Raw genomic sequence first — 23,346 nt, 5'->3', positions numbered from 1 at the left:
AATAAACCTTTTGTTTAAAATGCCATCATAATACTAGCAGGCAAAATTCAACAGCAAATTAAAAGAATCATTTACACCATGACCAAGTGGGATTTATTTCAGGGATGCAAAGATGGTTTAACATATGAAAATAAATTAATGTGATATACCACATTAACAGAATGAAGAAGAAATATCACATGATTATCTTAATAGATGTAGAAAAAAATGTTTGAATAAATTCAATGCCCTTTCATGACAAAAACTTTCAGTAAGCTAGGAATAGAAGGAAATTACCACAACGCAATAATGCCATATGTGATAAGCCCCTGCTAACATTATACTCAACAGTGAAAAGCAGAAATTTTTTCCTCTAAGATCAGGAACAAGGCGAGAATGCCCACTCTTTCTAATGCCCCTTCTATTCAACATAGTATTGGAAGTTTTGCCAGAGCAGTTAGGCATTAAAAAGACATAAAAGGCATTCAAATAGGAAAGGAAGAAGGAAAAATGTCTTTGTTTGCAGATGACATGATCTATATTAAAAAATGCTAAAGACTCCAACATAAAACTGTTAGAACTATAAATTCAGTAAAGTTTCAGGATACAAAACCAGCACACAAAAACCTATAGTATTTCCATACACTAACAATGAACTATCTGAAAAAGAAAATTAGAAAAACAATTCCATTTACAGTAGCATCAAAAATACTTAGGAATAAAATACTTAAGAATTAACTAAAGAGGTAAAAGATGTGTGCAGTGAAAATATTGATGAAAGAAATTTTAAAACACACAAACAAATGGCAAGCCATCCTGCGTTCATGGATTGGAAGACTTAATACTGTTAAAATGTTCATAATGCCCAAAGTGATCTATGGATTCAATGCAATCTCTATCAAAATGTCAATGGTACATAATTCCACTTATATGTGGAATCTAAAGAACAAAACAAAACAAACAAACAAACCTGAAACAGACTCATAGATACAAAGAACAGACTGATGGTGGCCAGAAGGGAAGGGGGTTGAGGTGCTGGGTGAAAAAAAGTAAAGCGATTAAGAAGTACAAATTGCTGGTTACAAAATAGTCACAGGAATATAAACTACAGCATAAGGAATACAGTCAATAATGTAATAATTATGTATGGTGCAAGATGGATGCAGGAACTATTGGGGGGAGCTCTTTGTGAAGTGTGTCATTGTGCTGTATAGCTGAAACTAATACAAGATAATGCTTAATGTAATCTGTAAATTATTTTTTTAAACATGCCAATGGTATTTCTTACATAAATAGAAAAAACAATCCTAAAATCATATGGGATCACAAAAGACCCCCACATAGCCAAAATAATCTTGAGAAAGAAGAACAAAGCTAGAGGCATCACAAGTCCTTATTTCAAAATATATTACAAAGCTACAATAATTAAAACAGTATGATATGGCATAAAGACAGACACACAGTCCAATGGCACAGAATGAAAAGCTCAGACATAAATCCATGCATATGTAATCAACTGATCTTTGACAAGGGTACCAAGACCTGTGTTGAGAAAACTGGATATCCACATGCAAATGAATGAAAATACATTGTTATCTTACACTATAAACAAAAATCAACTCAAAATATGAATTAAAGTCTTAAAGGTAAGACCTGAAACTATAAAACTCCTAGGAGAAAAAAGAGGGGAAAACTTTATGACATTAGTGTTGGCAATGATTTCATGAATATGACACCAAAGGCATGGGCAACAAAAGCAATAATAGGCAAGTGTGACTACATTAAACTAAAGAGTTTCTGTAGGATAAAGAATACAATCAACAGACTAAAAATGCAACCTATCAAATGGGAGAAATATTTGCAAACGATATATCTGATAAGGGGTCAAGTTCCAAAATATATCAGGACTTCTTACAACTCAATAGCAACAAAACTAGTAACCTGATTAAAAAACGGGAAAGGGACTTGAATAGACATTTCTCCAAAAAAGACATGCAAATGGCCAACAAGTATAGAAAAAGATTATCAATGTCAATCCTCATCAAGGAAATTCAAATCAAAAGTACAATGAGATATTACCTCACACCTGTTGACTATTATTTAAAAAACTTAAGACAACGAGTGTTGGTGAGGATGTGGAGAAAATGGAATCCTGTACACTGTTGGTGGGAATGCATAATGGTGTAACTGCTATGGAAAATGTATTGAGGTGCCTCATAAAGTTGAAACTCAAACTATCATATGATGCAGCACTCCTACTTCTGAGTATTTACCCAAATGAATTGAAATCAGGATATTGAAGAATATTTGCACTCCCGTGTTCATTGTAGCATTATTCACAATACACAAGAGGTGGATACAACCTAAATGTCCATGAATGGATAGAAAGAAAATGTGGTATACACATACAATGAAATATTTTTCAGCCTTAAAAATGAAGGAAATCCGATCAAGTGCTTTAACCTAGATGAGTCTTCAGAACATTAGGGTAGGTAAAATAGGCCAGTCACAGAAAGACAAGTTACATGATTCCTCTTATATAAGGCATCTAAAATAGTAAAACTCATAGAAGCAGAGAGGAGAATGGTGATTGCCAGGGGCTGGGGGGAAGTAGGGAGTTGTCATTCAACATGTGTAAAGTTTCAGTTATGCAAGATGAATTAAATTCTAGAGATCTGCTGTACAATATAGCCCTATTTTGGCTTCTAGTGTCACTGAATTTATAGAATCCTTGGTTCCAGAGCTATATAGCCTCTGCAAAGTATTGCAATAGGCTAGACTTTTCTAAAGGTGCTGATATTCTTTTCTACCTTGAACTACCAGTGCTGATAAAATTGCTTTTTTTGCTCAGGCATGGGAATTTGCCAAGAAGTTATTAGCCTGTTTGATATGCTGGGATTTTCTTGAGTTGGACAGTTTCGTGTATTTAATCACCCATGCTTTTTTGCAGTACTCCTATGGAGAGATAGCAAGGAAAAAAGATACTTCACCAGATGGAAAAAGACATTAGCCACACTTGACATTTCAAGTGTTATACTATTGTCTTCTAAGCCCACATAGGAAATAACTCCATTGCGTAGATGACAGTAGCTCTGGGTGGAAAAAGACTGCATGTATCCAATAGTGAAAGCTAAAAGAAAACCCAAATAAACAAGCAACGGTGACTGAGCATATTAGATCACAAAGAAGAGTCTGAAGTGTACTTTGATATATATGTTGAGGGTAGACGTAGAAAAAGGGAGAAAAGGAAAAATTAGTTCCATGATCCTCTTACATTTTTTACTCACCTGTTTTATGATGGAGTCCTCTTACTTTGTGTAATTCAACTCACTTATAGTCAGTCTCTTTCCAAATTAATTTGCTCCCCTTTTCTAACCTTTCCCCTGTGAGAAAAACTAAATTCAGTGCCCCATGAAATGTCTCAATTTTTGCTGTATAAGTGGGTAATGATGTTTAATACTGGAAAACACTATCAAGTGTCATCTTTCTACCTGCTCCAAAAAGTTTGCAACCCTATCCTGGGCTTCTTTATAGGAGATCATTGTGACTATAAAATAATTTTGAGTCCAGCCACTAGTGACAGGCAAGTGTACATATACAAGGAAGTAAGAAGGAAGGACAAGCACAGCTGATCATACCATGACAAAATATGGAATGCTTTTTAAAAGTTTTTGTTGAAAATTTAGCAACTCTTTAAATTTGCATGACAAAAAGCATAGCAACTATTTCTCCTCCCTCCATTCCAAAATAGAAAAACAAAAAGAAAAGAAATCTAGAAGTTCAGAGTAGTGAAACTATGGAGCTTCACCAAATGTGTCCAGAGACCTCCCTCCTTTGTCATTGCGTTCTAAGATCCTAAACCAGGTAACCCTCCTTACCACTTTACATGGATGAGACTGCATCCTTGTGGAGAGGCCCCTCCTTCCCAAATCGACTATCAATGGCACAGAATCAACTCCACTTTATGAACAGAAGAAGCACCATGGAAGAGGTGCAGGGGTAGACAGTGAGTCTTCCTTAATAAAAGTGGCATTTTTGGCCAGTTTTATTTTGTTACCATTGGAGGCCAGAATGGAAACTCAGCTTCAAGTGAGAGAGAGTGGGTTGTTCTTTACTCTGTTGATATTTGATCCCTAGATTTCTAGTTATTGAGATCCAAGTGTAACCAAGTAGACCAGCCACCCTGCTGACAAACAACAGAGTCAACACTTCCAAATACGAGCTCTGTTCACAGACACATGACAGCTCATCAAGACTCTCCTTCCTCAAACAGCAGAGCAGACATGCACAAAAATGAAAATGAAAACTGATTTTTCCTTACAGAGTAAAAGGAAAAAAAAACAAGAAAGGTAGGCAAAGAAAGGAATGAAACAACACCCTATCACCTGAAACCAGGGGCTAGGGCAAACTGGAAAACATGAAGACACCATGTAGAAATTGCTAGGAGGGTGCAGACTTGACCTCGAATGGAATAGTTGAGAGCTGTTTTTGAAAATCTGCAACACTCAATTCTTTCATCCTTGAGATGCCTGTGAAGAATTTGAACAACACAAAACCCAGCAACAAAAGCTTCATTTGTGTTTAGCAGAGTACACCCACCAATAGAAGAAGCAGTAATGCACTGCCTGCCCAGCTTTCAAGGTTTTAAAAAACAATAACTCCAAACTCTCTCAAGGGCTTTGCTGAGCTAGGAGAAAATAGGCATGCACTTGATTGAGAAAAACACATTGACTTCAGTACCTTGTTATTCAGATTGGAGATAAATCACCAGAAATACAGGTGAATGCAGGATTTTTCCTAATTCTCTGGTACAAATACGCAGTGAAATTTTTGCCTAAACAATGCCAAACTTCTGCATTAAAAGAAACATTGCTGGAACAAACTATCTGAACTGAAGGATCTATGAAGTTTTGTTTTCCTTTTCTTTCAGCACTTGGTATGTACTATATATTCATTCTTCTGTTCATTCAGCTAATACATGAGGGAGGACCAACAAAAACCAGAATTATCACCTGGAGGGCAGGTCCCTTGTAGTACAAGCTTCCCCCGCTAGGTGAGTGTTCTAGGAACCATCTGTATCAGTGAACCAGCTGGCATTGTGAGAATCTGTGTTCAGCTTCAGTAAACTTTTTTTTGAAGACTCTTTGAACGCGCTTGTGCATTTCATGATGGGTGATTTACAAGTGCACCTGCCCACAGCACACTGACTGTTCGGCAGTTTTTGACCAAAAACAGCATGACCCCCGTGCCCCACCCTCCCTATTCACCTGATCTCAATCAGAACTACTCTTTCGTTTGTTTGTTTCCCCGGATGAAAAAAAGTCCTCAAAGAGAAACATTTTGCCAATGTGGAAGAGATGTGACAAAAAACAGCAGAAGCACTAAATGGCATCAAAATCAACCATTTTAAAAACTGTTTTGAACACTGGAAAAACACATCTTGATGGGTTTATTGCATCAAATGGAGAGTATTCTGAAGGTGACTGGAGTTTAAATATGTAAGAATAAATACCCAAGTTTTTATAAATACATTCTGGGTTTTTGTGTCCCCACTCATGTATAATGTGTACCTGGGTGAGATAGGTGCTAGGTACTGTGGGTACAGTGCTGAGTCATACATAGTCCTGTCCTTAAGAAAAGCAAAATCTAGTGGAGCATGTCAAATAAAACAACAAATCTGAATTTAGTTAAGGAAATTTATTGGAAACAATCATTGCATGTAGTGGGAAAGGGACAATTGCAATGAAGGGAAGCTATTGCAACAGGGTGAAGACTTTGATCATGAGGTCTGCAAATGTCTCTGTGGTCAGGCATGACAGCACTTTTCTTTTACAGGGAAAGATAAACAAGGATAGAAAGAACTGAGTGTGGGGGAGTGGTATGAGCAAGGGTGGAATGATGGGATAGAAGGTCATAGAATGTTTTACCCTCAAGTTGAGACTTTGAAGAGAGTCTGTATGCTAGTTCAGGCTGAAAGTGGTCAAAATTCAGAGGCCTGGGAAGAGAAAGCTGGCAAATTCAGTCAATTCCAGTTAGTGGGCATTTTGTTCTGATTTTTCAGCAGGGATAAACATTTCAGCTAATCATTTTTGAGATAAAGGATAGAAATTTGGAAGATCTATGTCTGGCCTTGTCATAGGTATTCAAATGGAGGGGCTCAGTCATGAGACTGAGCTAAGTCAGGTGGGGAAGAGTGGTCCTTGGTATTAAGTCATTTCAGGAAACACAAAAGTGTCACGGAATTCTTTCTTTCTTTTTTTAAAGATAAAATACAAGTCAAATTTATGAGAGTTGTCCACACTCAGTAATGGTGATCTTGCTGGTCTTGCCACTCATGGACCACTGCATTCCATGGCTCTCACAACATCCATGCCATCCAACCACTGAGTCTTGGCAGAGCAGATGAAAAACTGGGAAGCATATGTGTTGGGTCCAGCATTTGCCATGGACAAGATGCCAGGGGACCTGTGTGCTTCAGGATGAAATTCTCATCAATTTCTCCCCATAGATGGACTTGCCACCTATGCCATCATGGTGTGTGAAGTCACCTTCCTGGCACATCAATCCCAGAATATTTCTGTGAAAGTAGGAACCTTTACAACCAAATTCTTTCTCTCCGGTGGTCAGAGCATGAAAGTTTTCTGCTGTCTTTGGAAATTTGTCTGCAAAAACCTCAACGGAGACATGGTCCAAGGGCTCACCATGGGCAGTGATGTCAAAGAACATAGTGGGGTTGACCATGGCTGGGCACAGAGAAATCCGGGGTGGCAGCAGTGTCTGCAAGGCCCAGGGAGTTATTTCTATTTTTAAAGTATATTTTATTGATTATGCTATTACAGTTGTCCCAATTTCTTTTGCCCCTTTCAAGGTAATTCTTTTATGCAGCAAAAACTGACTGAATCCCTAATTTTATAATTACATTAGTAACACCTCATTATCCTCTTGCCTTCAAAATTACCTCTCCAATCTCCACAGAGTATCAGACTCTTCTTCCTAAAATAGAAAGTTCACATATATCTCTCCCTTCTCAAAAATTTTCAATGGCTCCCCATTACTCACAGAATAAAATACAAATATCTTCACATGGAACCAAAGTCCCTTAACAATTTTACTACAAACTACCTCTCCCAGACTTCATCTACTATCATACCAATTACTATATTTATTGACTTAATAAATATCTGTTCAGTATTTACTATGTACCAGGTACTATGCTAGGCATTGGGAACATAAGATGAATAGAATTTGGATCCCACACTCTAAGAGCTCTTATTTTAATTGGAGAGACATGAGAAAATATGCAGTTTTAATACAAGGTGCAAGTGCTAATACAGGGGCTTAGCAGAGGGTACTATGGGGATGTATAGGAAGGGCTTCCAGAGGGAAGTAATGCTGATATAAGATGAGAATAGCAGTCAATATGGCAAAGAGAGGAACGAATGATGGTTTAGGCAGAGGGATGCAGCTGTATGTTCAAAAGCCTGAGGATAAGAGAGCATAGCACATTCACATAATTACAGCCATTTAGTTCAGTATGCCACATAGAATATTAAGGGAGAGAGGGTAACAATGACATGAAGACTAGAGAAGAAAACCAGAGGCCCAGCCGTGCTGGGTATGTAGACCATGCATAATAAAGAGTTTATATATTGTAGGAGCCATGCAGCATAGAGAAAAGTCTGGGATGTGTAGCCAGAATGCCTGGGTCTGTTTTCTAGCTCCGATACTTACTGTTGTGTCACATTGGGCAAGTTTTTTAAATCTCCTGTTGCCTCCATTTCTTCATCTGTAAATTTGGGACAATAGTAGTAACTACAAGGTCTGGGGAATTATCCAAGACTCATCTTTGTGGGGCAATACCACTGGGCATAAAGCCTCTCAAAAAGTGCTGGTGTTTGGTGATCTTTCATCACAGCCCACCCTGATGCCCTCTGGTCTAGATGCTCACTTTGACTGCCTGCCCTTGTTATGACCTTGCTGCTGCCTTAGCTGTTTCCATGTCCCTCCTCTGGACTCCTGAAGTCTTCCTTGCACTGACCTTTTGCTTTCAATTGTCCAGTATCCTGGTCGTGACTTTTTTTTTTTAACTTCTTTTTTTAATTTTTATTGTTATTCAATTACAGTTGTATGCCTTTTCTGCCCATCCCTCCACCCCACCCCAGCTGAACCCACCTCCCTCCCCCACCTCCACCCTCCACCTTGGTTTTGTCCATGTGTCCTTTAAAGTAGTTCCTGTAATCCCCTCTTACCACTGTCCCCCCCCCCCCCCGCCACCCGGCTATTGTTAGATGATTCTTAACTTCAATGCCTCTGGTTATATTTTGTTTGCTTTTTTCTTTTGTTGATTATGTGCCAGTTAAAGGTGAGATCATATGGTATTTGTCCCTCACTTCCTGGCTTATTTCACTTAGCATAATGCTCTCCAGTTTCATCCATGCTGTTGCAAAGGGTATAAGCTCCTTCTTTCTCCCTGCTGCATAGAATTCCATTGTGTAAATATGCCATAGTTTTTGGATCCACTCATTTGCTGATGGGCACTTCGGTTGCTTCCAGTACTTGGCTGTTGTAAATTGTGCTGCTATGAACATTGGGGTGCACAGATTCTTTTGGATTGGTGTTTCAGTGTTCTTAGGGTATAATCCCAGCAGTGGAATTGCTGGGTCAAAGGGCAGTTCCATTTTTAGTTTTCTGAGGAAATTCCATACTGTTTTCCACAGTGGCCTCACCAGTCTGCATTCCCACCAACAGTGCACTAGGGTTCCCTTTTCTCCGCATCCCCTCCAACATTTGTTTGTGGATTTGTTTATGTTGGCCACTCTGACTGGTGTGAGATGGTACCTCATTGTGGTTTTAATTTGCATCTCTCTGATGGCTAGTGATGCTGAGCATCTTTTCCTATGTCTCTGGGCCCTCTGTATGTCTTCCTTGGAGAAGTGTCTGTTCAAATCCTTTGTCCATTTTTTAATTGGGTTGTTTGTCTTCCTGGAGTGGAGTCGTGTGAGTTCTTTATTTATTTTGGACATCAGGCCCTTGTCTGAGGTATCATTGGCAAATATGGTTTCCCATACTGTTGGTTCTCTTTGTAATTTGGTGCTGTTTTCTTTACCCATGCAGAAGCTTTTTATTTTGATCAGGTCCCATTTGTTTATTCTTTCCTTTATGTCCCTTGCTTTAGGGGATACGTCTGTGATGATGTTGCTGCGTGGAATGTCTGAGATTTTCCTGCGAATGTTTTCCTCAAGGACTTTTATGGTGTTACAACTTATATTTAAGTCTTTTATCCATCTTGAGTTTATTTTCGTGTATGGCGTAAGTTGGTGATCGAGTTTCATTTTTTTGCACGTAGCTGTCCAGATCTCCCAACACCATCTGTTGAAGAGGCCGTTTTTGCTCCATTTTATGCTTCTGCCTCCTTTGTCAAATATTAATTGACCATAGAGACTTGGGTTTATTTCTGGGCTCTCTGTTCTGTTCCATTGGTCTATGTGCCTGTTTTTATGCCAGTACCAGGCTGTTTTGATTACCGTGGCCTTGTAATACAGTTTGATATCAGGTATTGTGATCCCTCCTGCTTTGTTCTTCTTTCTCAAAATCGCTGCAGCTATTTGGGGTCCTTTACAGTTCCATATGAATTTCTGGAATGTTTGTTCTATATCTGTGAAATATGTCATGGGTACTCTAATAGGGATTGCATTGAATCTATAAATTGCTGTGGGTAGTATGGCCATTTTGCTGATGTTAATTCTTCCAATCCATGAGCATGGTACATGCTTCCATTTGTTTGTGTCTTCCTTAATTTCTTTCTTCAGTGTTGTGTAGTTTTCTGAGTACAGGTCTTTTACCTCCTTGGTTAGGTTGATTCCTAGGTACTTTATTTTTCTTGTTGCTATATCAAATGGGATTTTTTTCCTGATTTTTGTTTCTGCAGTTTCATTGTTGGTGTACAGGAATGCCTTTGATTTCTGAGTATTGACTTTGTATCCAGCTGTTTTGCCAAATTCATTTATTAGGTCGAGTAGTTTTTTGGTGGAGTCTATAGGATTTTCCATGTACACTATCATGTCGTCTGCAAACAGTGACAGTTTCATTTCCTCCTTTCCAATTTGGATGCCTTTTATTGCTTTTTCTTGTCTGATTGCAGTGGCTAGGACTTTCAATACTATGTTGAATAGGAGTGGGGAGAGAGGGCATCCTTGTCTTGTTCCTGATCTTAGTGGGAAAGCTCTAAGTTTTTGTCCATTGAGTGTGATGTTGGCTATAGATTTCTCATATATGGCCTTTATTATGTTGAGGAATGCTCCCTTTATTCCCACTTTGCTGAGTGTTGTTATCAGAAATGGGTGCTGTATCTTATCAAATGCTTTTTCCACATCTATTGATATGATCATGTGATTTTTGTCTTTGCAGTTATTGATGTGATGTATTATGTTTATTGATTTGCGAATATTGTACCATCCTTGCATCCCTGGGATGAATCCCACTTAGTCATGGTGGATGATCTTTTTAATGTATTGCTGGATGCGGTTTGCCAATATTTTGTTGAGAGTTTTAGCATCTATGTTCATCAGAGATATTGGCCTGAAGTTTTCTTTCTTCATTGTGTCTTTATCTGGTTTTGGGATTAGGATGATGCTGGCTTCATAAAAAAGAGTTTGGGAGTCTTCCATCAGTTTGGATTTTTTTCAAATAGTCTGTGAAGGATAGGGGTTAGCTCTTCCTTAAATGCTTTGTAGAATTCTCCTGTGAAACCATCTGGTCCAAGGCTTTTTTGTGTTGGGAGTTTTTTGATGACTGCTTCAATTTCGTCTGCTGTTATTGGTCTGTTCAGGTTTTCTGCTTCTTCTTCATTCAGTTTTGGAAGATTATATTTTTCTAGAAATGTGTCCATTTCATCTAGGTTTTCAAATTTCTTAGCATACAGTTCTTCGTAGTAATTTCTTACAATCCTTTGTATTTCTGTGGTATCAGTTGTAATCTCTCCACTTTCATTTCTAATTGTGTTTTTTTGGATCTTCTCTCTTTTCTTCTTGATGAGCCTACTTAAAGGCTTGTCGATTTTGTTTATCTTTTCAAGGAACCAGCTCCTGGATTCATTGATCCTTAGAATTGTGCTTTTAGTCTCTATGTCATTTAACTCTGCTCTGATCTTGCTTATTTCCTTCCTTCTGCTTGCTCTGGGCTGTCTTTGTTGTTGTTCCTCCAGTTCTTGTAGGCGTAGGGTTAGGTTGTTTGAAATGTTTCTATCTTTCTAAAGTAGGCCTGTATTGCAATGAACTTCCCTCTCAGGACTTCCTTTGCTGTGTCCCATAGGTTTTGGGTTGTTGTGAGTTCATTTTCATTTGTTTCCAGGAAGTTTTTGATTTCTTCCCTAATCTTGTTCTTGACCCATTCATTGTTTAATAGCATGCTATTCAGTCTCCATGATTTTGAGTGTTTTGGGTTTTGTCCTTTGGGGTTGGTTTCTAGTTTCAGCCCCTTGTGGTCAAAGAAAATGCTTGATATGATTTCAATTTTCTTGAATTTGTTGAGGCTTGCTTTGTGTCTTATCATGTGGTCTATCTTTGAGAAAGTTCCATGGACACTTGAAAAGAATGTGTATTTTGCTTCTTTGGGATGAAAAGCTCTATATATATCAGTTAAGTCCATTTCCTCTAGGGTATTGTTAAGTGACACAATATCCTTGTTGATATTTTGTTTGGAAGACCTGTCCATTTTTGATAGTGGGGTGTTGAAGTCCCCTACTATAATTGTGTTGCTGTCAATATCTTTCTTGAAATCCTCCAAGATTTTCTTTATGTATTTGGGTGCTCCTATGTTGGGTGCATATATATTGACAATGTTTATGTCTTCTTGGTGGATTCTTCCTTTGAGTATTATGAAGTGACCTTCTGGGTCTCTCTTTATGGCCCTTCTTTGGAAGTCTATTTTGTCTGATATGAATATTGCTACCCCTGCTTTTTTTTCCTGTCCGTTTGCTTGGAAAATTTGTTTCCAGCCCTTCACTTTCAGTCTGTGTAAGTCTTTTGTCCTGAGATGGGTCTCTTGTAGGCAGCATATGTGTGGGTCATGTTTTCTTATCCATTCAGCTATTCTATGTCTTTTGATTGGAGCATTTAATCCATTTACGTTTAAGGTTATTATCGATAGGTAGTTATTCATTGCCATTTTCTCCTACCTGTGTTCCTCTGTCTTTCTCTTTTCCTTTCTTTCCTTAAAGCAGTCCCTTTAGCATCTCTTGCAGAGCTGGTTTGGTGGAAGTGTATTCTTTTAGACTTCTTTTGTCTGGGAAACTCTTTATTTGGCCTTCTATGTTGATTGAGAGCCTTGCTGGGTAAAGTAGTCTTGGTTGCAGGCCTCTGGTTCTCATTACTTGGAATATTTTTTGCCATTCTCTTCTGGCTTGGAGTGTTTCCATTGAGAAGTCAGTTGCTAACCTTATTAGGGCTCCCTTGTATGTTACTTCCTTTTTCTCCCTTGCTGCCTTTAAGATCCTTTCTTTGTCTTGGAAATTTGCCATTTTAATTATGATGTGTCTTGCAGTGGGTCTCTTTGGGTTCCTCTTGCTTGGGACTCTCTGTGATTCCTGGATTTGGGTGACTTTTTCTCTCCTCAGATTAGGGAAATTTTCCATCTTTACTCTTTCAAACAGGTTTTCTATCCCTTGCTCTTCTTCTTCTCCTTCTGGTATTCCTATTATACAGATATTGTTACGTTTCATGTTGTCCTGCATTTCCCTTATTGCCTCTTCATTCTTTCTGAGCCTCTTTTCCTTTTCTTGCTCTTTCTGGGTGTTTTTTTCTACTTTGTCCTCCAGCTCGCTGATCCGATCCTCTGCTTCATCAAGTCTGCTTTTCATTCCTTCTACTGTGTTCTTCAATTCAGAAATTGTATTCTTCATTTCCTCTTGGCTCTTGTTGATAGTTTCTATTTCCTTTTTCATGTTGATATAGTTTGCAGTGAGTTCATTGTAGTTTCCCTGTAGTTTCTGGTAGTTCTCTTTGAGCTCAGAGAGCTCAGTGAGCTTCCTGACGACCATTGCTTTGAATTCAGTATCTGATAGTTGACTTGCCTCTTTTTCAGTTAGCATTCTTTCTGAGACTTCCTCCTTTCCTTTCATTTGTGGATTGTTTCTTTGTCTTCCCATTGTTTATGAGACTCTTCTTCTTAGCCTCTGCTTCTTTGATTGATCTATTCTGACTCCCTGGGTTTATGGTATGAACTTCTATGGTAGAATGCCAATGGGATTCAGTGGTGCTGTCTCCTTAATCTCCTGTGCTCACTGGTCTTGAGCTGACGTTTATGGGTATAACACAGTTTTACTCTGGTCCTTTCAGCACTCCCAGTTTTCTTGTCTCACCTGTGGGAAAAAGAGGAATGGGGGCAAAAAGAATAAAAATGGAAGGAGGGAAAAAGGGAATAGGAAAGGAAAGGAAGGAAGGCAGTAGGAATAAAGAAAGATCGGAGGCAAGATAAGAAGGAATTTTTTAACAAAAATTAAAACAACAGAATAAATAAAAGAAGGCAGGAAGAAGGAATAAAAAAGGTAAGGGATGGAAGGAAGAAGGAATAAAAAAAGAAAGAAGGACAGAAAGGAAGAAGGAATTCAGGGGGAAAGAAGGAAAGAAAAAAGAAAAAGAAAAAAAAAAGAAGGTCTTCTGCTGGCTTTAAACTGGTCAGGTTAGTTCTGCTGGTCGTCCTGTCTGTGGAACAGGAGGGGGTGGTTGGAAGGATTGGTTTCACTTTTCTCCCTTCCTGGGCCACACTCTTCGCTGTTGTTCAGCCTTCAGTCTAGTTCCTCCGGGTCCTTCTGCTCCCCACTAGGCCTTTAGTTCACCAGCTGTGCTGTCCTTGAGTTGCACCAATTAAGGGCAACTCACATTCCACCTTCTTGCTCTTTTGCTGTCTTAGATGCTAGGGGCTCTCGGTGCTGCTATGGGGTAGTTCAGCCCCCTACTGGGTCGAGTCTTTCCAGGGAATGCAGTCTCTCCTAGCCCTGCAGCTCCCCTCTGCTGGGCGTTCTGCCTTCCTCCTAGAGAACCAGTAGGCCCTGCAGAGTTCTGTGCGCAGGGGCTACGTAGGAGTTTTTTAGAACCAGTGCTTTTGGCTGTGGTCGCCTGCAGGCAGCCAGGCTGTTGATTGGGTTGTGTGGCCGATCTCCGCTTTGGACTTCGGTTGGTTGCCGATCCCCTGCTTTGGGTCTGTGCGAGGCGCAGGCAGCCACAGATCCGGTTGCGCCCTCACCCAGGAGCTTTTTGTCTGTGCTCCCAGGCAGCGGGGCGCTTATCAGGGCGCCCGCCCACCCGGGGTTTCAGGTGTGGGCCCCAGGCCACTGACTAGGGTATGCACCCACTGGGGCACTTTGGGTCTGGCGCCCAGGCAGCTGGGCCACTTATCAGGGCTCGCGCTCACCCGGGGTTTCAGGTGTGGGCCCCTAGACGCGTGCCAGCCGGGCTTCAGGTGAGCGCGGGGGCTGCTTTTCCACGCTCACAGTCCAGGCCTGAGGGGGGAGGGGTGCCAGAGGCCGCGGCTGCTGCGGAGAGTTCTCTAACTAGCTACTACATGCCTCTATTTTCTTTTCCTTTTTGAGAAATTCTTCCTATTCAAGTCCCCTGGTCCAAACAAGCACCTGGCTGCTCACGCAGCCCAGCCTGGCTCTCTCCCAAGAATCCTCCAGCAGACCCTGCGCCCCGGCCAGGGTGTCAGTTGCCCTCATCCCTGCGCGGGTCCCGGGGATCTTATTGTCCTTAAGCACTCTTCTTACCGTCTGATCTTTCGATGTCCTCTATCTTTGGTCTCCGATCTTCATATATGCTGGAATACCGTTGGCTGTTCGCTCTGCTCCTCAGATCAGCTAGGTATTTCACTGGCGTTGAGGGGAAGTGGACTCCGCTCCCACCTATCTCGCCGCCATCTTCCCTCCACCTCTGGTCCTGACTCTTGTTTCATTTCTTAGATTGTTTTCATCTGTGGAGAGTCTGTCTGTGATTCTGTCCTCTGTTAGGGCATGGAGTTCCATAGCTGTTCTGACATCTGTCTTAAATGTAATCCAACTACACTGGTGCCAGGAAAGCCTAGTGAGATAGCACTGATGTCTCTTAGGAACACTGGACACAGTTAACCTCCCTCCTTCTCATAGTACCCTTTTCTCATTGCTCCCAGGACCCCATGGCCTCCTGGTTTTCCCTCTAGCTGTATGATTATGATGTCTCTTTTGTGCAGGTGTCTTCTCTTCCAAGTTACTTCAACAACAGAGATTTTCATAATTCAATGTAAATGAGAATATACTGGGAAACTATAAAATGCACATTCCTGGGTCCTTCCCACAGATATTCTATTCAGAAGGGGCCCGAGGGTCTGGATTTTAACAAGTACTTCAGGTGATTTTGATACAGATGGTGCCAAGATAACACTGCAAAACAAAGCTCAGAAACACCAGCACTTATTGCTGGACCTTTTTTTCTCAGTCTGGGATCTGCTTCCATGACCTTTGGTGTCAATAATGGTGATTTTCAAGTCTCCCTCTGAACTAAACTGTTCCTCAGAGCTGTTATTAAACAAAGCAGCCATCTATCAGACACCTTGAAGACTTCCAGCCATTTCAAATTTAACATATCTGAAATGGAACTTTTACTTTCTTTTTATAAAAAAGATTTTATTTATTTATTTTTAGAGAGGGGAAGGGAGAGAGAAAGAGGGAGAGAAACATCAACGTGTGGTGGCCTCTTGCATGACCCCCTAACCAGGGACCTGTCCCGCAACCCAAGCATGCATCCTAGACTAGCAATTGCACCAGTGACCCTTTGGTTTGCAGGCTGGCATTCAATCCACTGAGCCACACCAGCCAGGGAAGGAACTTTTACTTTCTTGATGTGTACTCTGCACAGCCACCTCTCTGATAGAGTTTCTCATCTCAGTGAATGGTATCTTCATCAGCCTAGTGGCTCAAGGCAGAGAAATCTGATAATCCTCATTGACTTCATGTCACCCTTGACCGTCATATCCAGTCTATTAGCAAAACCTTCAGAGTATACATTTAAAATATAGCTCATAATTATATACTTCCTTAACCTTTAACACTTTAGATCACCCTCATTTTTTTTCAATACTACTGCAAGAACTTCCTTACTGGTTTCCCCCATTTATACTCTGCTCTTCTCTCCCTCTAGTTCATCTGCAATATAACAGTCAGAAGCCTGTCTTAAATACCCCTATTCATGTCACACTACTGATTTTTATAACCTTCATTGACTTCCCAAAGCACGTGGAAGTCAGAATCCTACCAGGCACTTCACAATCTAGCCTAAGGGTTGGTGGCACTGATAGCCAATGGGCCAAATATAATCCACTACCCTTTTCATTAATAATTTTTTTTAATCAAAACAGCCACACCTATTGGTTTACTTATTATCTATGGCTACTTTCATGCTATAATGTCAAAATCGACTAGTTGTGACAAAGAACATATGGCCCACAAAGCCCCAAGTATTTACTGTCTGGCTCTCTGCAGAACAAGTCAGCCAACCCTTGGTCTAGTGACTGCCTACCTCACCAACAGCACATAATGAGCTAATTGTGTTTGGGAATTTTAGTCCATGTTGTTCCCTGACATTCATGTGCCCTCCCCCAGCCCCATTCTTTAACAACTAACTTGAACACTCTCTTCAAGACTTTAATTTAAATGTCATTTCCACAGATGTAACCTAGTTAACTCCTTTCCCCCTTTTCCTCACTCCAACATGCATAAAATTGAATGAAGGAACGCCACTTAGGGGACCTATCGTGAGAGCCTCACCAACTTTGCACATGGTATGACTAAAGGATACCAAGAGAGGCCTCCTAGTTCACTGCTTATCACACATCTGAAATGCCCTCATTTGTTCTACTAACATAGTCTCCTCTACTCCTGGACATCCTCTCTTTTTTTCTTTTAAATATATTTTATTGATTATGCTATTACAGTTGTCCCATCCCCCCCCCCCGCCCTTATCTCCCTCTGTCCTGCACTCTCCCTCCCACCAGCATTCCCCCTCTCCTTAGTTCAAGTCCATGGGTCAAATATACAGTTCTTTGGCTTCTCCATTTCCTATACTATTCTTAAATTCCCCCTGTCTATTTTGTACCTACCAATTATGCCTCTTATTCCCTGTACCTTTCCCCCCATTCTCCCACCTCCAGCTCCCCACTGATAACCCTCTATGTGATCTCCATTTCTGAGATCCTGTTCCTGTTCTAGTTGTTTGCTTAGTTTGTTTGTTTGTTTGTTTTACGTTCAGTTGTTGATAGTTGTGAGTTCGTTGTCATTTTACTGTTCATACTTCTGATCTTCTTTTTCTTAGATAAGTCCCTTTAACATTTCATAGAATAAGGGCTTGGTAATGATGAACTCCTTGAACTTGACCTTATCTGGCAAGCACTTGATCTGCCCTCCCATTCTAAATGATAGCTTTGCTGGATAGAGGAATCTTGGATGTAGGTCCTTGTCTTTCATGACTTGGAATACTTCTTTCCAGACCCTTCTTGCCTGTAAGGTCTCTTTTGAGAAATCAGCTGACAGTCTTATGGGAACTCCTTTGTAGGTAACTGTCTCCTTTTCTCTTGCTGCTGTTAAGATTCTCTCATCTTTAATCTTGTGTAACTTAATTATGATGTGCCTTGGGATGCTCCTCCTTGGGTCCAATTTCTTTGGGACTCTCTGGGCTTCCTGGACTTCCTGGCAGTCTATTCCCTTTGCCAGAAGGGGGGAGTTCTCCCTCATTATTTTTTCAAATAAGTTTTTGGTTTCTTGCTCCTCCTCTTCTCCTTCTGGCACCCCTATGATTCGGATGTTGGAATATATAAAGTTGTCTCAGAAGATCCTAAGCATGTCCTCATTCCTCTGAATTCTTGTTTCTTCATTCTGTTCTGGTTGAATGTTTATTTCTTCCTTCTGGTCCAAACTGTTGATTTGAGTCCCTGTTTCCTTCCCGTCACTGTTGGTTCCCTGTCCATTTTCCTCTATATCACTTTCCATAGCCTTCACTTTTTCCTCTATTTTTTTTAATCATACTCAGCCACTTCTGTGAGCATCCTGATTACCAGTGTCTTGAAATCTACATCTGACAGTTTGGCTATCTCTTCATCGCTTCGTTGTATGTTTTCTGGAGCTTTGATCTGTTCTTTCATTTGGGCCATATTTCTTTGTCTTGGTGCACCTGTTACATTGTAAGGGGTGGAGTCTTAGGTATTCACCATGTGGGGCAACCCACTTCACTGCGTTGTGGCACTGTCTGCGGGGCAAGGGTCAGAGATGGAACAATGCTGCTTTCTCAGCTCTCTGCTGGCTTTCAGTCACTTCCCCCACTATCCACAAGCAAATTGGGCCCTTCTGGTGCCGATTCTCAGGTGGGTGGGTTTGTGTACGTTCTAGGACCCTGTGGGTCTCTCCAACAAAGTCTCCTGTGATGCAGGGAGTTTCCCCTGCCACCCCAACTCCCACAGGTTTTTTCCAGTGGGAGATTTATAGGCTTTATTTCCCTGTGCTGGAACCCTGGGTTTCTCTCTCAACAAACAACAACGGAGGAGGAGGAAAAGAGAGAGATCTCTCTCAACAACAACAACGGAGGAGGAGGAAAAGAGAGAGATCTCTCTCAACAACAACAACGGAGGAGGAGGAAAAGAGAGAGATCTCTCTCAACAACAACAACGGAGGAGGAGGAAAAGAGAGAGATTCCTTTAACTCCTTGGTTGTTGGACTTCCATACAGTTCAATTTTCTGGCAGTTCTGGTTGTTTTTTGTTTTTAGATTGGTTGTTGTCCTTTTGTTTGTACGAGGAGGCACAGGATATCTACCTACACCTCCATCTTGTCCAGAAGTCAGATATCCTCTCAAACATGCAAATACCTTTGAGAGTACCGACATGCTAATGTGCATGTGAATTAACTGCCTCTGAATTTGGCATCTGAATGCACATCAGGGAGAAGGCAAAACATTAAGCAGAATCAGCATTTCAATGGGGGGTGGAGCATTATTCCTGGAGGTGATGGCAACTGTCATAAAAGGGGATGTTGGAGTGAGGAGTTGTGGGGCTGCACAAGTAGTAGGTGGGGTGAAGTGGTGGCTTCAGGGGACAGGTGGAAAAAGAGAGGGGGAGGCCAGGGGGTCAATATGCCTCGCTCTAATGGACATTTTAACATGTCAGAAACAAGTCAAAGTAAATATTTTTATTCCCTTCCATTCTTATCTACTTAAACATAAAATTAATTAGGCAGAGGTTATTTATATATTTAACACTGTTAGTATTTAGAAGTGAAGTATTATTCTAAAGTGTAAAACTGCTAATTTTGAATGAGTTACTAAGTAATACCTGAAGGAATACTCTTTGTGAATAAATGGGTCAGTGAATGAACAGTAGTCACTTTTGAGGGGGTACTAGTTAATGTATTGAAGGAAGACAAACTTCAAATTGCATTTCAGAGAGATCTTGGATGTATTCAGAATTTTTAAAAACTAACAAGACCTAAAATAAACTCAAAACACTTGAGGTCTAAAGTGTTTATTTTCCCCTTGCTTTTTTTCCCCGAAAACTGTCTCTATGGAATGCAATTCAAATAAGAATTTCTGAGAGCATTTTTTATAGTTCACATAATTTGTAGTTGCCATTCTTAATATGGTCTGTTTAGCTATAACTTGAACTAAAATTCTTTGGAATAAATTTCAATTCTATCTAATTGAGGGTAAATAAAAAATAGAATCAAGTCCAATTAGAGAAGATGATTTAACAATAAACTAACCTTTGTGTTCCTTTTACCAATCTCAAGAAATAACCTCAAAATTGAAATGTAGTATTAAAATATTAAATATAAATATGCCTTATCATTTCTAGTGTGAGGTTGTTACTACAGTGCCATCTTCAGTGCAATGTACAAAGGAGGTTGGTTTTTTTTTCTTTGTATAAAATTAAACATTAGAGACTGTTTTTTGGAATGCTGACACAAATAGAAAACATTAAAAATTGGAGAGAACTTTATGTTTCTTCTAAAATGATGCTTAATATATAACTGGTAATTTGGATTGTTAATTTGTTATTCTAATATCTAGTATATATCATCTATTAGTTATTAAATTACTATAGGGTAAATATTTAAATGTTTGGGACAAAATCCATATTTGATACTTCTGACTTGCTTGATAAGTTACTTTGGCGTATATACCAGAGAAACACATGAGCTTAGAGTTAGAAGTGTCCTCCACGATATGGTCCAAGCTTGCATTCAAATAAACTTTCTTGAATAGTATCCATCCTCCTTGTCAGAACCATTCTCACTTTGGACACTTCCATGGATGAAGGACCCTATATGGTGTATCTGGCTCATTCTAGTTATGGGCTGCTATATAACCTTATGGAAAATGTCCTTATGCTACATTGGAATGTCTCCCTGAAGTCTCACCAACAGATTCTCATTCTCCCCTCTGCAACTTCCAAAAAGAGCAGTGTAATGGAAATAGCATCATCCTGTGAGTCAGGAGCATCAGGTCTTAGACCAGTTTTGCCATAATATGTTATTTAACCTTGGGCAAGTCACCTTCTCTTTCTAACCCTGGTTGCTCTTTCACTAGAAAAGGAATTGGGACCAAATGATTTGATTTGGAAATTCAATGAGTATGTATACTGCCATCTTCCTGTGATGGCTCTTAAACATAATATAATAAAGACCATTTAGTTCAGCCTCACTTGACTACAGTAAGAAGATTATGTTAGAAACTGGTCTTCTCCAATGTGATTGTATTTAAATGAGCAGCTGAAATTATATAGGCATGTGGGATTAAATAACCCAGTTAATGTTTATATACTAGGCCACAGCACAGTCTAGACAACAAAGATGACTGTGCAGAGAATGCAAATATCTATGAACTGGTGCAAAACTTCCTTTACAATGCACATATTGAAACCTACAAAAAGTCAACATGGTCAAAAAAGGTGATCTACCATGAGGTGATTTTAATATAACACTTCATTTTGTTTCTCTAAGGACACTGGGTTTCTTCTTAATTCTGATGGTTTTATCCAGTTTCCAATGCACATTTCTGTGTAATGGCTTAGGTTCACATAGAAAAAAATGCTTTGTGCATTTTGAGACTGACACTTGATACAGCAGCATTTCAGCAGCTGTATCAAACCTGAGCAAATGAGGATTGTCTGAAATAGAGCGCAAGGAGAAAATAATAGTCATGTTTTATGGCAACACATGGCAAGCCTGCCCACACGTCAACAATAACACACTTCTTTAGTTATTGCAAGGATTCCAGAGTGAAAACTGATTTCTTTGTGTCCAGCTCAGAAGATAAAGCATTGAACTACAATTCCAATGTAAGGGAATCTAAAACACAAGAAAGATATTCCTAAAGTTGACTTTTTCTCTGATAACTCACCCTATCTTCTTATAATTATTTTTGTGTCAGTAGGACTTCCTTTTAAATCATTCACTTAATGTATTAAATTTCCTATATTTCTAGATGTTACAGAAGGAAATGAGCAGATAGAAGCATCAAAATTCTTTCTATAAATAACTGAGTTTCCAAGGTGGAGATTACCTTCTGCTTTGAAGGAGAGCTGTGAATAAAACAACCAGTAGTTGTTGTGCATGGGAAGATAATCAGTAAATAAAAACAAATATAGTAATGTAGAATATATATTACAACTGAAATGTTCTTTAGTTATGATAATATTACAATGGCAAATATATGCTTGGACATAGAGTCTTAAATTTTTCGTGTGTCCTTCCACACGGAATCAAACAACAGTGAAAAAAAAATCTACTTAAGCTAGCCCATGCCATAGATGATCTCGGCTGTTCATACCAGCAGAAGAGAAGAATTTCCAGCAGGGAGGACTTGGCAAATGTGACAACATCCTGCTATGGAACAAGGGGACCCATGGCAGAGATGTGGCTTCCCAGGGGTTGTTGCAGGAAATGGTTTCTGAAATATGCACTTGGTGATTTTTATTGGAATTCAATTTCTGAAAACAACCCAAAAGATCTAGCTGCTTTTTACCATGACATTAGAAACCCAAATGTTTGTATTGATTTATTTTGCTCCCTATCAAAATTCATTATTTGTAATATGCATGTCTCACCTCTTGTTCTCATTAAACACAAATACTTCTTATTGGTTTTTTACAGATAGAACTGTATCAGGAGGCCTTAACACTCAGTCAATCCATGATGTCAGTCATCCCAGGAAAAAATTACATGGGGGCTCAAAAGGTAACTAGTTACTTTAATTAACCACTGAATTCTTTGAAAATACATGAATTACTAGCATTGTGTTGATATAGCCCAGATTTCATATGGTATGTTTGAAAATAAAAAAAGAACAGAGAGAATAAGAAAAAAGAAGTCTAAGATTTGACATATTTTAACATGATTTATGTTAACATGTTAACATAAATATTTAACATATTTATTTAGTAATCAGATTCTGAGTTCTGTCTGGTAAGCAAACACTTTTTTTTTCCTCTTAATAATCCTTTGCCTTTATCCTCCCCAAATCCTCCCCAATCTTAACTTAGGTACAGAGCTGTTTAGTTAGCAATTTTCAGTCAACTCTCTCTTCTTCTTCTCTTTTTTAACATCCAGTTTTTTTTTAATTTCTTTCTTGTTGTTGGTTTTTTTTTAAGTTTGTTTAAAGATTTTATTTATTTATTTTTAGAGAGAGGGGAAGGGAAGGAGAAAGAGAGGGAGAGAAACATCAGTGTGTGGTTGCCTCTCACATGCCCCCAACTGGGGACCTGGCCTGCAACCCAGGCATGTGCCCTGACTGGGAATCCAATTGGCAACCCTTTGGTTTGCAGGCCCATGCTCAATCCACTGAGCTACACCAGCCAGGGCCATGTTCTAATAATTTCTAATCAAATTCTGACCCTGGGGTTCTCTATTTTGGATCTTGATATCCCTCCATGGTTCTCTGAATAATATTTGAGAAGGGTAGTAGCCATGTTGATTTGCATCATGGTTACTTATCTGGGAATTGCACAGTCCACATACATTAACTGAGCTTATAGATTGGAGATGATAATGATAATGATGGTAAAGTTAATAAATAAGGAAAATAAAACCTAAATCTCAAGGCAATAGACATTACTGACACCCAAGGGAGTCTTGGGAGATGGACTGGGTCTACTTTCTAGTATACATCAAGCAGTAGTCAAGTTCCAATCTAAAGTGCAGCAACCGAACAGGAACAGAATAATAGATATGGAGATCATTTGGAGGTTTATCAGCCTGGAGGGAGAAAGGAGAGAATGGGGAGGGAAGGTACAAGGATTAAGAAGCATAATTGGTAGGAACAAAATAGACAGGGAGAGGTTAAGAATAGTATGGGAAATG

The sequence above is a fragment of the Desmodus rotundus genome, chromosome X, assembly GCF_022682495.2.
Source record: "Desmodus rotundus isolate HL8 chromosome X, HLdesRot8A.1, whole genome shotgun sequence".
Classification (NCBI taxonomy): Eukaryota; Metazoa; Chordata; class Mammalia; order Chiroptera; family Phyllostomidae; genus Desmodus; species Desmodus rotundus.
The sequence above is the reverse complement of the archived record's forward strand: the minus strand, read 5'-3'. Positions refer to the sequence as shown.